Genomic DNA, 15,987 nt, shown 5'->3' on the forward strand with positions numbered 1-15,987 from the left:
TTAAAAAAGTAAAAATTAAAAAAAAATTATTTTGTATTTCTATTGTTCTGCACACTGCATCCCAGTACGCTGTATTACCCCAGAGCATGTGTGTAAAAGCGGTCTGACTCCAGTGTGAGCCAAGTTGTCAGATTTAAATACAAAAAATTTTTGTATTTGTACTGTGCACTGCACTCCAGTATGCTGTTATACCCCGGAGCATGTGCGTAAAAGTGGTCTGACTCCATACAGTGATCTGCGAATTGAAAGATGGATGACGATTAGTTTAGAGAAGAGCAAGCAAATACTAACGCTCCAGCTGCTGCCACCAGTCATGATGATGATACTAGTCCTTCAACGTCATCTACTAAAGCCGATGCTCAAGTGCATAGAGAGTCTAAGTCAGAGCATCTAAAATAAAAAAAACAATATACAGTGGTAAATAAAAAGCACCTCTAACAAAGGGAAAGTTTGCTGAAGAACAACATAAAATTGACAACATGTCATTCACCACACGCAGTTGCAAGGAAAGACTGAGGCCTTGGCCTTTATTTCTGAGTGGTGGTTCTGCAACTGTCAGTAAGGCATCTTCTGCCTCTCATGATGATGCAAGATCTTTTCACTCTTAGGGCCTGGTTCAGAAAGGAATGCACAGGAGAGAACGCACGGCACTTGGCCGATGCTTTTTGCACTGCGCATGCGTATGCATTGTACTGTGCATGCACATACTAGCCAGTGCTATCGGGTTAGGGTACGCAGAATACACGCAGTGTGTACACAGACCCCTCTGACATTGTTTGACAGGTAGTGCCATTTGTGGGTGGTGACGGGGGTGGTCAGGTGAACACAGGCTTATAACACCATTATAGGGGTGTGCATAATTAAGGCAGTGCAGCAGCATATGCAGCCATACTGTAAGCTGTACTTAGGAATCGGCCAAAATCCTGCAGCAGGTCAGGTCAACCACTATTATGCTACTGGGTCCGATGGTTCTTGATGTTACCACTGTTTAAGCTATCTTGCATGCTGATCAGGCTGTTAGTAAAGGGAGATGGGTGGCATAGTATGGGGCTGGGCTTCTGCATCTTGTGCTGCGGTCTCCGCGTGCATGCATTGATTAGCATATTCTCGCAGCAGATGGATGCATGCATCTGCATCCGTGCATTCCTTGCTGAATCAGGCCCATAGTCTAGAAGAGGTGTAAAAAAAAATTAAAACCACTTAGGCAGTAGAACAAACTGTGCGTTCAAAAACAGAAATGTCACAAATCCCTGAGGAGAATCTAAGTGTGCCCATGAATGCTATGTGTGAGCCTGACCTTTCTAATACTGTTGTACTTGCAGAGATGTCATCTTCCACCATTTCTGCTCCCTCTGCAAATGTGGGGATGAGCAGCAGAAGTGTAGTTGATGACATAGAAATTAAGGATGCCACCGAGGAAGTGCAAGAGGATGAGGGGGATATTTGTGTAGCTGACACCGGCACTAATGAGGATGTTGAGGATGAGGATGTTCTTTGTGTAAGTTAGGCACCAGTGGTAGCAGCTCTTGGCCATGATAAGAAGAAGGCCATTGTCATGTCTGGGCATAGAACCAACAAATACCTCTTGTGTGTAATTAATTTTACCCAAATCCTGCCAAGATTTGTCAAGCCATCTGTAACAGTAAGTAGAGGTAGGGATGTTAAACATCTAGGAACCTCCACCCTGTTACGCTATTTGCAGCAAGCTCATGAAAAGTTTTTGATAACATCAGAAACTAGTGCAAAAAAATAATAACAAGTAGTAGCATCAGCTAGCTCCCATCTCTCAACTAGATCCCAGCACTTGCAATCTCTACCACCAACACATTCATCCAACACCATCTCCCTCTATATCCACATTAATTAAAGATTCCTCAGAAGAATACTTGAGCGCTAGGCCAGCTGCTGCTGCTGGGGGTGGATCTTTGACTGTTAAACAATCCTCTGAAAGAGTAACCTTTCACCCAGTTGCACAGTGGATCATTGTCGTCATGATGGCTATGCTAGTATTTGATCTGCTTCCAATATCCGCCATTAATGCAGTGGGTTTTATACAGTTAATTGAGGTCCTGTGTCCCTGGTACCAAATTCTATATCTGTTCCATTTTACCCGAAAAGCCATTCCTCGGCTACACCAGGATGTTAAAATACAAAAACTAATTATTGGCCTACAAAATGCAATTGTACCCACTGTCCACTTAACCACAGATATGTGGACAAGTGGTAGTGAGCAAACTAAAGATTACATAACTGTGACAGCCCACTGGGTGGGTGAATCACCTTCAGCAGCAGCAGTATCTAACAAACAATGCCAGCTCATTCAGAGGCAGGCTTCCCTAAGAGGCATAATGCTGACAACCTCTTAGAAAAACTAAGGTACAGTATGTCACAGCAAAATGACTTACCCCACTTGGACTCTCCTCAGGATTTGTGACTTCTGACAATGCCAACAATATTGTGAGAGCATTACAGCTGGGTGAATTCCAACATGTCCCATGTTTTGCTTACACAATCAACTTGGTGGTAAAGGTTTTTTTTTTTAAATTACAGGGGCATGCAGGAGATAGTGTCTGTGGCCCGAAACATTTTGGGACATTTTCGCTATTCAGCCACAGCATGCAGGATATTGCAGCAGCTGCAAGAACAGTTGAATTTGCCCTTCCACCAACTGAAGCAAGAGGTGGTAATTCCACTCTTTATATGCTTCAGCGGATGGATGAACAGCACAGCTATACAACAAGCCATGACATTGGGAGAGGAGGGGGAGTGTTCCTTAGTCCAGCACAGTGGAGAATGCTTTCTGTCTTGTGCAAGGTGCTCAAACCCTTTGAAGTAGCCCCTGTGAAGTGAGTTCAGACACTGCTAGCTTGAGTCAGGTGATTCCTCTAATTGGGCTTTTGGAAAATCAGCTTGAGAATTTGAAGGAGGAGATTAAACAAAGCGATTCCACTAAATATGCCGCTCTTGTAGATCAAGTCCTTTGTTCGCTTTGCCAGGATTAAAGGGTTGCCAATATCTTGAAATCAGATCACTACATTTTGGCAACCATGCTTGATCCTAGGTTTAAGTCAGAGGTTGTGTCTTTCTTTCCAACTGACCTAGATCTTAATAGATGCAAAGAGCTCCTGGTGAGCAAGTTGGCAGCTCATGTGGTACATGGCATGACGACATCTCCTCCTTCATTTTCTCCGGCAGGTGCCAGGAAAAAAAAATCAGCTTTCCCAAAAGACCCAGTGGTGATGCAGAGGAGTCAATTTGTGATATCTGGTCAGGTCTAAAAGAATTGCCAAAAATTAGTTACATTGCTACCACGACTCCATCTGATAGGGTCACCATACAAAGAATGGTGGAGGTTTATTTTCATGACACCATACACATAGGCATATCACAGATTCCCTTGGACTACTGGAAAGACAAAAAGGCAATTTGGGGCCCTGGCACAGACTGGCTGTGTATTATCTAAGCTGCCCACCGTCCAGTCTGTACTTAGAAAGAGTTTTCAGCACAACCGGGAACCTTATCAACTATCGGCGTAGGAGGCTACTTCCTCAAAATGTGGAAAAGATTATGTTCATCAAAATGAACTGAAAATTCCATGTGGAAGACCTTTACCACCAGTTATGTAAAAAAAATACAGAAGTACCTGTAATGGTGGATTTCAGTGGGGATTAATTAATATTGTGTGAGGATGAGGATGAGAATGAGGATGGCAATGACAATAAAATCTTGCCACAGTAGAGCTATTAGCTTAGCTGTCTAAAGCCCATTGGTAGCTTGATTTGTGGGGGCCCAAACAAACCAAACACTTCAGCCACAAAAATGGCAGTCCCTGTCGCTGAAATGCTTGGTTTGTTAAACTGTGCATGTCCTTTTTAATATTAAACATAAGTGTGGGTGGGAAGGGCCATTGACAATTCTATCTTGCACCACTTTTCTTTTCTGCTGTGTGGCAATGTTTCATAGATATGTTATAAACTGTGATGTGTTTGTGCCGCTGCTTTGTTGCTTAGTAACCAGCCAGCTCACTGCATCCTTTGGCCAATATTGGTGAAAACAATATTGTGAGCTGTGAGGTGGTGAAAATTGATTGGAAATTAACGTTATTGAAATTGATAATACTCAAGGAACAAACAAAAAAAACAAATTATGTGATTTTAGTTTTTTTTGTCCATTTTTGTAAAAAATGCAAATCTAAATTCAAATCCAAAACCAGTCACAGCGGTTTGGCAAATCCAAAACCAGACAATGAATCAGAGCCAAATCCAAATTCAACACAAATGGTCCTTCGCGAATCTCTTGTCTGAGGCACAGATAGGTCTCCAGCAATTAGAAGCATGAGTTTTTCTTAGGAATAGTGACAATGCCAATGTGTTTAGTTCTTTACAGAAAAATTGCTGACTTTCCATATATGTTGACAATCTGAATGTATACCATATGTGCCATCATTTTATTCATGTGGTGTGTTTCTCACACATATACCATAGCTATTTTAATGCATTTTCAGATTTTTAAATTAAAGTCTACTGTATGGATTTTTTAAACACAATTTTTGTTTTCATTTTTAAGACCCATTGTACATGGTGACAAATGCTATTAAGAAATTGTGTGTTTTATTTTCTGTGTGTTTCTCTCTTTTGATGGAGTTTTGTGTAGTAGAAAATTTATGATAGATTATGGTAGAATATGCCCCTTATGACAAGAAGAATAATTTACATTAAATTGAATAAACATACATAGCAAAAAGCCCAAGTATCATAGAATTATTTTGTACTTGAAACAAATGTGAATGTGATGAGAAAATTTATACTATATACTACATCCTACCTCAACTGGCAGTCAGTGTCCTGTGCACACAAACTGAAACAGTAACTTATATTTGTGACTGACCACAGTGCCAACATTTTTTTCTACTCCAGCAGAGATGCAGTAGATTACTGTGAAGGCATGATCTTCTTAATTAGATCCTCCCTCGGCAGCACAATGCCATGAATCAAGTGATTGAGAAGATTGGTCAGGGTTAAGAGTATGCGATTATCTAAGAATTGCATCATGGCATCTTCCATTCTACTCATTTTACTAGGGGGAGGTATGCAGGAAGGTGACACTCACAAAATTCAAGAGTAGGAATCTTTGCCACAAACCCTCCTAATAAAGATACATTTAGCTCCTACTCCGTGTTGAAAGCAGCAGGCGTTTGATCCTGTTTGTACAGAAAAACAGAGTTCATGTTTGATTGTACTCTCTGCTGCTGCTATATATATTGTATCTGCTAACAGGTTATAGGCCCAGGACTGCAGAAAGAAAATAAAGATGTTATAAAAGCCAGTATTGCTTTGAAAGAAAAAAACAGAACCCAGAGTAAATGGCTGCTGCTACCAGCGCTTAAACCAAATTCTCAATGATCAGTCTGACTAACAACAACTATTAGACATGGAAATTCAAAGTAAAGATGCTGCTTATTAGAAAAGGTATGTGGAAATATATACAAGAGGCTAAGCCTGACCCAGTCACAGAGGAATGGACTGAGAAATACCAGAAAACACAGAGTACAATATCTCTAAGTATAGATGATGATCAGATTGTGCATACAGTTATATGTAACTGTAATGCTGTAAGACAAATGTGGGATATGCTGCAGAAGTGCACTTGAGAGCTAATTTGAGCAATAAGCTGTATTTAATAAGAAATAAATTGCTTAAAGGCCAGCACATGCAAGATTATATAAAATGTATACTAGAAATTGATTTGTGCAGCTTAGGTGAAGAAATAAAGGACTTTCATATAGCAGCCTTGCTACTTCGTGGTCTACTAGACAGCTATAAGACACTTGTAACAGCAGTTGATGTCAGATCAGATGATGAATTGACTTTAGAGTACTGTATGTTAAAGGGAAACTTGTGAATTAATTAGCAAGATAAAAAGTACAAAAAAACATGATACAGCATTCAGATTTCAGGACTGTCTTATTAAAAGCACTTGTCATGGACCAGAAACACGTGAATGTTTTGTGTGCAAGAAACCTTATCATTTAAAGGCAGATTGCAAAGTCTTGAAAACTAGAATGAATCAGCTAAAGAAACAAGGCCCAAAGCAAAATGCAAAGAAAACTATAAAGGAGCTGGAAAATACTTCTAATGCTGAATGTGCTTTCAGTGCACACACAAACATAGTGATAAATGCTTGATGTATTGACTCAGGAGCTACTAGCCATATGCCAAATAATTAGAATTTCTTTACTCAGTTAAACCAAAGTAATTCAGAAAGAATAGCCTCAGCTAATGAAGCTGTTAATACTGTTAGCAGGAATGCAGGAACTGTATTCATGTATGGCACCATTGTCTAGGGCACCTAAATCCAGAAGCCATAGGAATACTAGCCCAAGAACAGAATGCAAATGGCATAAATTTTTATCCCTGCACCCAAATAATGAAATGTGTAATCTGTTTAAAGGGGAAGTACTTATATAAGAATTCTTGAGTAAAATATAACTTTTATTAGTATAGTAAAAACATACCAGATACATACATAATGTTGTTGGCGAAAATATAGTGGACAATTTCTGCAGAGTACCCCACACCAAATGAAGGGTACCAGTTAATATGCTTAATTATGAAATGACACAGAAAATACCATGGAAATCGGTATATAGGCTACACAGTATGCAGTCCTATGATCCCCATTAAACAGTACAATATATGTCTACAGAACCTGGTATTCTTAAGTGGTCCCCCACATTAATACTAACCAGGCCTATCACTGGATCGCTTCCAAGATCAGACGGATTTGGGCATAATCAGTGAAGTATGACTGTAGACCATCGCTACTGAAAATATATGGGGATTCACCCTATGCACACGGTCTGAGCCTATTATAAAATGTAGGACTATTCTCAGCAGAGAGGTCCAATTGATAGTTCGTTGCTGTCAAGACAGGTGATGCATAGGCATGCCTTACTTGTGATGCAATCAGTTATGCATATATAGCATAAGCATATATAGCTTGTAAATAACACTACATAGATAACTGTATCTTAAAATTATAATGCCGAGTTCCATATACACATAGAAAATAGGAACTCTACCCTTGGTGACAGATGAAGTAACAGAGCCTAACACAGCACATTGAATATTCATGTACTAAATGCAATCATCACAAAAAACTACTCTATACAACTCATCCCTGCTACCTAGTTCACCTTCCATCTAATGTAGCTATTTTTCTATGCATCCCCCTTTTCTTATGGGTGACATGTTAATAGGATACTGAGGCTGTATGCTACTTCGCCTCAGTATAGCAATAATATGGGATTTTGATTGTTTATTCATAAGAGATTCATCTGGAAAAGGAGTGTTAGTTGCAGCTATCACAGAATATCACTATTATCTATAACATAACTTCAATGATGTCTCAGACCGTGTGCATAGGGTGAATCCCCATATATTTTCAGTAGCGATGGTCTACAGTCATACTTCACTGATTATGCCCAAATCCGTCTGATCTTGGAAGCGATCCAGTGATAGGCCTGGTTAGTATTAATGTGGGGGACCACTTAAGAATACCAGGTTCTGTAGACATATATTGTACTGTTTAATGGGGATCATAGGACTGCATACTGTGTAGCCTATATACCGATTTCCATGGTATTTTCTGTGTCATTTCATAATTAAGCATATTAACTGGTACCCTTCATTTGGTGTGGGGTACTCTGCAGAAATTGTCCACTATATTTTCGCCAACAACATTATGTATGTATCTGGTATGTTTTTACTATACTAATAAAAGTTATATTTTACTCAAGAATTCTTATATAAGTGTGCCCCAAGAATAGCCTTACTTCTTCTTTGTTCAAATAATCTGTTATATTTAGGCTGTGGGAGCACCACCAACAAGTTTGGGATGTATAAATTATTTATAGACATAGATGGTTGGTCATAACAATTCTAATTATGTTTCTGTGCGGAATCCTCCCTGTTTACCTTTGTAAAAGGGGAAGTAACAAGAAAATGTTTTAAAAACACTACTAACAGCAGAGTTAAGAATTGTCTAGACCTAATTTTCACAGCTGTATATGGATGGACCAATGAAAAATGTGACCCAAGGACAAAATAAATATTTTCTCATATTTATTGATGATTACCCAAGTTCACAACACTTTACCTGCTGTACAGTAAGTGTGGGTCTCAGAAAAACTTGAAGAATATCAACAAGTTTGGACATTTTCCAAAAACACTATGTGCAAATATGAGACAGAATATACAAGTTGTAAGAAACAAGCAATTCTGAAAAGATATGGAATTATGGCCCTCATTCAGAGGCAGTCGCAAGAAGCAAGCGCTCGCTCTGAATGAGGGCGGCCACTTGACTTTTCTAGTGTGGCCTCCTGGTTGCTAGCTAAACTGTGGGTTACCACCCACAGCTTTAGTGACCGACCAGGTTGATGGTCGTGATGGTCAAGACCATTGCGACCATCGGGGCTTGCGATGAGACCCTAAGGTTGGGTCTCGGCAACCGCAAGTCCCAGGGAGCTTCCTGCTTTGATCGAGCAGGAAGCTCCCCACTGACATCACTGCTGATGTCAGTGCGGCCGCCCTCAAATCGGCAGGCGTTCCTTATATTTTTTTACAGGGATGTAATGTGTTTTGAAATTATTTTAATGTTTTTTTCTGGTTTTTTATTTTTTGTTATTATATTTTAAAATGTTATTTTACAGGAATGTAATGTGTTTTTAAAAGTATTTTAATATGTTTTTTGATGGTTTTTAATGTTTTTTTGTATTTGAATATGGTTTTTTTTCAGGAATGTATTGTGTTTTTAAAAGTATTGTAATATGTTTTTTATTTCATTGATGCAATGTAATTGGGGATTCAAACATGTGCCATAATGTCTGACTATGGCACATGTTTGAATCCCCTGCAGGATGAGCTATGTTGTAGGTGTTACATTTTTAATACAGAGAATGATGTGTACTTGTATGTTGTTCTAATATTAATTATATTTGTAAAAGCATAGACTAAGAAGAGGGAGGGGCCAGGAATAGTAAGGGGGGGAGTCTATGCCAGGAGCCAGATGCTGTCGCGAGTTGGGCCTGTTTGCTCTTTAAATGCCAGGGCCTATTTTTAGTCCCAGTCCGGCCCTGGTTAGGGGTCTGCGCATGTGCAGAACATGTCTTGCGATCTCGTGAAAAGTTCTCGGATTTGTGCTTTAACTGGGTTGCAGCAACCGTTAACCTCCTAGTTATAAGTGCTGCACTTTAGGGCTAATTGAATACAGTAGGTCAGGGAGATCAATTAGCCCATGCTAAATTACTGCAGCTAATTGAATTCCCCCTATGTCTCTAATGACTACAGGTATGAATCAGCAGACGTCCCCATTAAGCTATGCTTTCCGCAAAGAAAAAAGGTAAATTAATTCAATACAGAGGTTATTACAACTTCAGAATTCAGTATAAACAAAGTATCTCAACTATTTCATAAAAGTACATATTTACCAATTTGTCTAAGATCTAATAAAATAAAATACATAACATGACTTTTCAGACACTATACAGAACAAAATCTAGTATCTCCCTGTGAACCAAACAACTTTAAATATTTTTATATTGCAGTATAAATTACTACGATTACAGTTAATTGTCCCTAGATCTTGGTGGTACATTATGTTTCTTTTGTGTTATTGCAGTAATAATGTACGAGTAGCTGACTGACTGCCACAATAGTGTATGAGAATTTGGACTTGGTATGGCTGTAGGAAATGCTGGTGCTACTGCTACTCACAATGGTCAGTATAATGTGGAGTATGTGAGAGGATGACAGGGAAGTTGGGTTGGGTAGCTGCCAGCTGTCAAAATACCGACAGTGGCATCCTGATGCTCAGTATGCCGACCGGTCTGAGTAAGTATGCTAACCCTCCCCAATTCTCCTCTTAACCCTTTGTTCTTGCTTCCTAACACTAACCCTTCCCCCCCGCACCCTTACCTTCCCCGTTAGTGCCTAAACCTAATCCTACACCTTGGTGCCTGAACCTAACCCTCCTCCCTTAATGCCTAACTGTAACCCCCCCAGTGGTGCCTAAACCTAACCCCCTCGGTCCATAACCATAACTGATTTAATAAGTCATTCGCAGTTTCACTGTACTGGCTGTGTGTACTTACACGTGCATGGCTTAATCTTTGAGACAAGCATGTGCTACTGGCAGGATCAACCAGGTAGCTCTCAGTCCACCTGAGCCCAAGATCTGCCACCTCTCACACAGCCGCTGCCCTGAGTTTGCCTCCGGCTGCTGTCATTCAGATGCGACTCCACCCTGGTCCACTTCTGACTGCTGTATGACACAAAAGGGAGGCTGGTCACCAGGCTTCACTCCGCTGGTATAATGGCTGCTGCGCCTCACTCAGGTGAGCCGCATCTCATATATGTCTCCTTGCAGTCCAGGGCACTGCAGAAAGGCCAGAGCTTGTCTCACGGCTCCGCCTGTGTCTGCCTAAAGTTCCACCCCACTGGGCTGCTGTTCACCTTGATGCGGCTCCCACACACCGACACTGTCAGCGGGACTCCAGCAGCGCCATCCCTTCCTTCAGTGGCCATCTCAGAACTGCCCTACGATCAGTAATGTCCCCTTATTTATATCCTTGGCCAGTGACCAGATCCCTCCAACTCTGGCTGCCAGCAGGTTTAAATTCTTCCTCTGCCCAGTTGTCAATGGCTCCTTCAGCTGCAATGTGTCAGGGGAGCGGGGAGAAACCCCCGGAGAGTATCTCATAGTGCCAGGTCCCTAATGCACCCCACAAACAACAGTTTATTCAAAACAGAGGCAATACATATATAGGGGAGTCATATAAGTTCTCTTTTAGTATAAGGGAGATACTACATTGTATATAAACAGATAGGGGTAGATGTATTAAGCCTTGGAGAGATGTAAAGTTGGGAAATATATTGTACCAACCAATCAGCTCCTTGCTGTAATTTTTCAAACACAGCCTGTAAAGTGACATTTAGGAGCTGATTGGTTGGTACTTTATTTATCTCCACTTTATCTCTCTTCAAGGCTTAGTACATCTAAGTTGGTGGGATATCACATATCTAGCATCATTCCGTTGCAGGTCACATTGCTAGGCTACTCTAATGGTGCATACACACGGTCAGATTTTTCCTTCAGATCTGAACGATAACGATTTAAAAATCATTCAGTCGTTCATATCTGAAGGAAAATCTGACATATCTGACATGCCTGAACGATGGACGATGAACGATGCGCGTTCCCGTTTGTAAGATAACGATATCTGACATCTGATGTGTTTGCAGTCAGACTTGGACGATTCCATTCATTTCAATGCAGTCAAAAATCGTTCAAATCGTTCAAAACTTTGGTAAAATTGTTCAAATCGTTCAAATCATTCAATCTTCAATCGTCCATCTGACAAATCTGACAAATCTGACCGTGTGTATGCTCCATAAAGCTTCATACACACACAATGATTTTGTTACCAACGATTTTATGAACGATTTTATGAACGATTATCTGTCAGATTTTTTAGTGTAATGAACGATTTTTTGAACTACAAACGATTTTTGCATATTAACTTAATGAAAATCGTTGAGTTGACAAGTCTGACTGAACTACAAATTACAAACTACAAACGTGAACGCACATGAACTATAATCGTTCATCGTTTGACTCAGGAAGTGAAGGAATTTTTCAAACGATTATCGTTAAATTATATCATTTAACGATAATCGTTCAAAAAATCGTTGTGTGTGTATGCACCTTAATAGGTTATATAGGACTAGGAAGCAGTCCAGCAGCCTTAAGGTAATAGGTTATGGACCCCACACAAATAAAGAGAATACAGCATTTAAATAGGACATTTATATTTAATATATAGGACATTTTGCTGCAGGCTGCCGCACTTCGGGGCTAATTGGATAGCCCTGTGGGTGGGTCAAGTAGCCCGTGGTAAATTACCGCAGCTAATTGAATTCCACCCTTATCTCATTCACTCTGCACAATGTATGCATTGAATCAAAAATATTGTCCATACTGTAGGCAAAAGTACGAGGGTTATTCAAAAAGTAATGCCTAAATGCTCATAACTCTAAAATAATATGCAACATTTATTTGAAACTTTGTCAGTTTGTAGTTTAATATGTCTGCTAACTATATGTGTAGTTTTGCTAGGTATTCCAAGAAATACCATGGAATCCAAGATGAAACAAAGAGCAGTCATTGAATTTCTGGAAAAAGAAGGCTGCAGTGCTACATAAATCCACAGAAGACTGAAAAAAAGTGTATGGTGAGCGTACAATTGACTATAGCAATGTCAGAAGGTTGATGAAGGTTTTCATTTGGGAGAATCGGCCGTGTGCAACAAACATCGTGGTGGCAGACCATCAACTGCAGTGACAGCAGAGAACCGACACAAAGTCGATGCCATGATTCAGAAAGACCATTGTGTGACCATCAGAGATATCAGTGATGAACTTGAATGTAGCCATGGCACTGTAGAAACACTAATCAATGATTTGGGATATCGTAAAATGTGTGCTAAGGTTCCAAAGGAATTAACCAGGGATCATAAGGCCCAGAGGGTGGACTTGTGCAATGACCTTTGGACCAACTTTGAAGCCAACCCTGAGACGTTTTTGGAAAATGTCATTACAGGAGATGAGAACTGGGTATTCCTTTATGACACAGAAACAAAGGCCCAATCAAAGCAATGGAAACACCCAAGTTCACCTAGGCCAAAAAAGTTTAAATCACATCGATCCGTACAAAGTCATGGCCACATTCTTCTGGGATTGCCAAGGTGTTATACTCATTACTTGGAACCAAACCAATCAATCAACAGTGATCGATACATTATTACACTTAAGAAACTGAAAGAAGCCATCCGCAAAAAAAGGTCAACAATTTTACTGTCAAATGTCACCTTACACCACGACTATGCCAGACCTCACACTTCGATGGCAACATCTGCGGCCATTGCCAAAATGAGGTGGGCAATAATGCCACATCCACCATACAGTCCTGATTTGGCCCCTTCTGACTTTAATCTGTTTGGTCCTCTCAAAAACTGTTACCGTGGTCAACATTTTGAAGACATAGAGGTTGTTAAAAACGCCATACGTTCCTGGGTCAAACACCAACCACTGGAATTTTTCCAAATTGGATTCACAGCTTGGGTTGAGAGGTGGAGAAAATGTTTGAGGGCAGATGGTGAATTTTTTGAGTAGAGTCATTCTGTTACTAAGACTTCAAAGTACTTTACGGCACATTTTCAAGTCTGTATCTATAATAAAATTTGAGTTGTGAGGATTTAGGCATTACTTTTTGAACAACCCTTGTATATAAAGTACTAAAGAATAATAAATGGTACAGAAGAGTCCCATGTGCATTTAACAAATAACTGTTCCTGCACAATGCAATATATCTACTTATTAAAAGAAAAAATAGCAGCACTCCAAAGTGGCGTACGCTCACAGAAACTGACTTCAATTTTATATTCTTGGTTTGACATCACAGAGCATGACTTTGCCATATAATCTCCATGGAAACATATTAATCTTTATGGTATGAAAAGAGACTAGAGAAAATGACAGTATACCTGTGCATACCAAGTTTTAATTTAAAAGCCGCCTGTGTCTCATCTTCTATAGCACAAAACAACATGAGATTGAAAAACTGCGACCTTCAGACTGGAGTGGAATTGTGCAGAGATGGCAATCTGTTTTTACTTTCTGGCTGATATAATATGCCTGTCATTTTGCTACTAGCATCTAAGTATATAGCCTATCTTGTCTATGAGGAAGTCATTATCTGACTGATGTATGCATATAGCGCTTTAGTGGGTAATTAAACTCTAGTAGTACATCGGAAATTGTTTACCCTCCTGATAATGATTGAATGCAGAAATTATTAATGGCATTCTAGTTACCTTGAAAATTTTAATAGACACAACATTTTATCTTATTATGTTCAGGCTGGGGCACTGGTTAATAGTACCGGGAATTAAGGGTCAACTTATTATGACTGCACAATGTGTATGACATGCAGAGCAATAGCTGATCAACATATTGGTATCTTAACCTGGAAGAGTGATAAAAATACCGTTATTATATTGATTTTTTTTACTGAAGGACAGACTATTAATTTACCCCAAGTAAAAATGAGCCCCTGTATCAGAGGTGCACATATGTGGGTACTATCTGATGTGGGCTCTCAGAATATGTGGAGGATCACCTGGCAGACAGGGCTGGACAGCCCACATGGGTACAGTGCAAATCCCCGGTGGGCCACACTGCCTAAGAGCCCCATCAACTCCTCTAGGGGTCATGTTACAGACTATACACTGAAGTGTGCATTGTTACTCTATTGGAGGGTCAGTTACCTTGTGGAGCAGGACCACTGAAAAAGATTGTTTTATCTTCTATAGAAACTACACCAGTATTGGCCTAATGGTTAGCCACGCAATTGTGGTGGCTGGCCAGGTAACAGGATAGATGGGGGAACATATCAAAACAGCCAATAATGGAGACACAGTCTAGCCAGTAGATAGTTTTCTTTTGCAGGTTGTAATTAAGAATAAAGTAAAAATGATAATGAGAATATATCCTTTGCCTCTTCGGTTGTAATTAAACATTAGGGTGTTCCGCTGTACTATAGAGGAGTCATAGCGCCAAACCCACACGTAAAAAAAAATAATAATTAAAAAAAATAACAAAGCAAGCAAGTTTCTCCAACCTTCTATCATACATGTAGTTACTTGGTCGGATATAATAGGCCCTATAACCTTGAATGGGCTTATGAGGTATCCCTGCTAAATTACATCTACTTACTCCAAGGGATCTATTGTAGCCAGTGTTTTGCTAAAACAAGCTGCAGCACAGAGGTGCGCTCCAGTACTATAGCAAGAGCTTGTGGGTTTACTTACAATAATAGGCCCTTACAGTTCTGTCATCACCTCTCATTTACACTAGAGATGTGCAGTTCATTTATCCAAAAATCCAATCCAGATACATCCAAGTTGCTGTTCTAATCTATTGAGGAGATCCATATAATTCGCGGTTCTGATCTTTTTGCGGTTCGGGATTCAGATTTTAAATCCAAAATTCGGGTTTTGAATTGCATAAATTACATTATTTTAGCTGGTTTTAAAAACTTTTTTCAGTTTAAAAAAAAAAATCCAGATCCAAAACCAAAATCAAACACTGGGATCAGCGCACATCAATAATTTACACTGAAGGCTTTCTGCCGCCCTAGAAAGAACAATTCTTCTGTTGCAGCAGGTATGTAAACATTGTAAATACATTCTATTATAGTATCACAGTATTTATTGCAATAATTCACTGACAATCTTGTGTATAGCCACTAAGGGGCCTAATCATCAACACTAAAATAACGGTTTTAAGGACATTTTCCTTAATTACGTTATTTTAGTATTCATTAACACACTTAACACAGGAGATATCACTGATATCTCCTGGTTAAGTCCGCCTGCCTTAATTTCCACACTCCCCATACATTAGTACATTATTATGGGGATGTAGAAATTAGGCTATTCATCAAATTCCGAAAATTATCTATTTTCGGAATTTGATGGTGTTACTATACGCCACTCTCAGGTGACGTATAGCAGGTTACACTTACCTGTTTTCCACTGGGCAGGTCCTCCTCTGGCTCCCTCCATCACTCCCTCGTCCTTCCCCCGGCTGACTGCTGCTCTCAAAGCAGAAAACAGTAAAGTTAAAAAAATAAATATATATATATATATATATACTGTATATACATGTACAGTATATATATATATATATATACATATGTACTGTATATATCTTTTTAACTTTACAGTTTTCTCCTCTTCAGACGCGAGGTAGGGGTACGCGGCTGCAGTGGCCAGGTAGGTGGGGGACAGAAGGATAGCGGAGGGGGGGGATTTTTGAATGTAACAGTGCATGCGCAGCACTGATTACAGCTGCGGTAAGGTAGAGCAGG

General features: G+C 39.8%; 2 pseudogenes; one reads left to right on the top strand and one right to left on the bottom strand.

Annotated features, from left to right (window-relative positions):
• Positions 1–6,696: 6,696 nt before the first annotated feature.
• On the bottom strand, positions 6,697–6,815 carry LOC148518161 (5S ribosomal RNA; annotated as a pseudogene).
• A 640-nt stretch (positions 6,816–7,455) lies between these two features.
• LOC148518162 (5S ribosomal RNA) lies at positions 7,456–7,574 on the top strand (annotated as a pseudogene).
• The last annotated feature ends 8,413 nt before the right edge of the window (positions 7,575–15,987 follow it).

The sequence above is a fragment of the Taudactylus pleione genome, unplaced genomic scaffold (genome assembly GCF_031769625.1).
Source record: "Taudactylus pleione unplaced genomic scaffold, aTauple2 ptg000201l, whole genome shotgun sequence".
In the NCBI taxonomy this organism is placed as follows: Eukaryota; Metazoa; Chordata; class Amphibia; order Anura; family Myobatrachidae; genus Taudactylus; species Taudactylus pleione.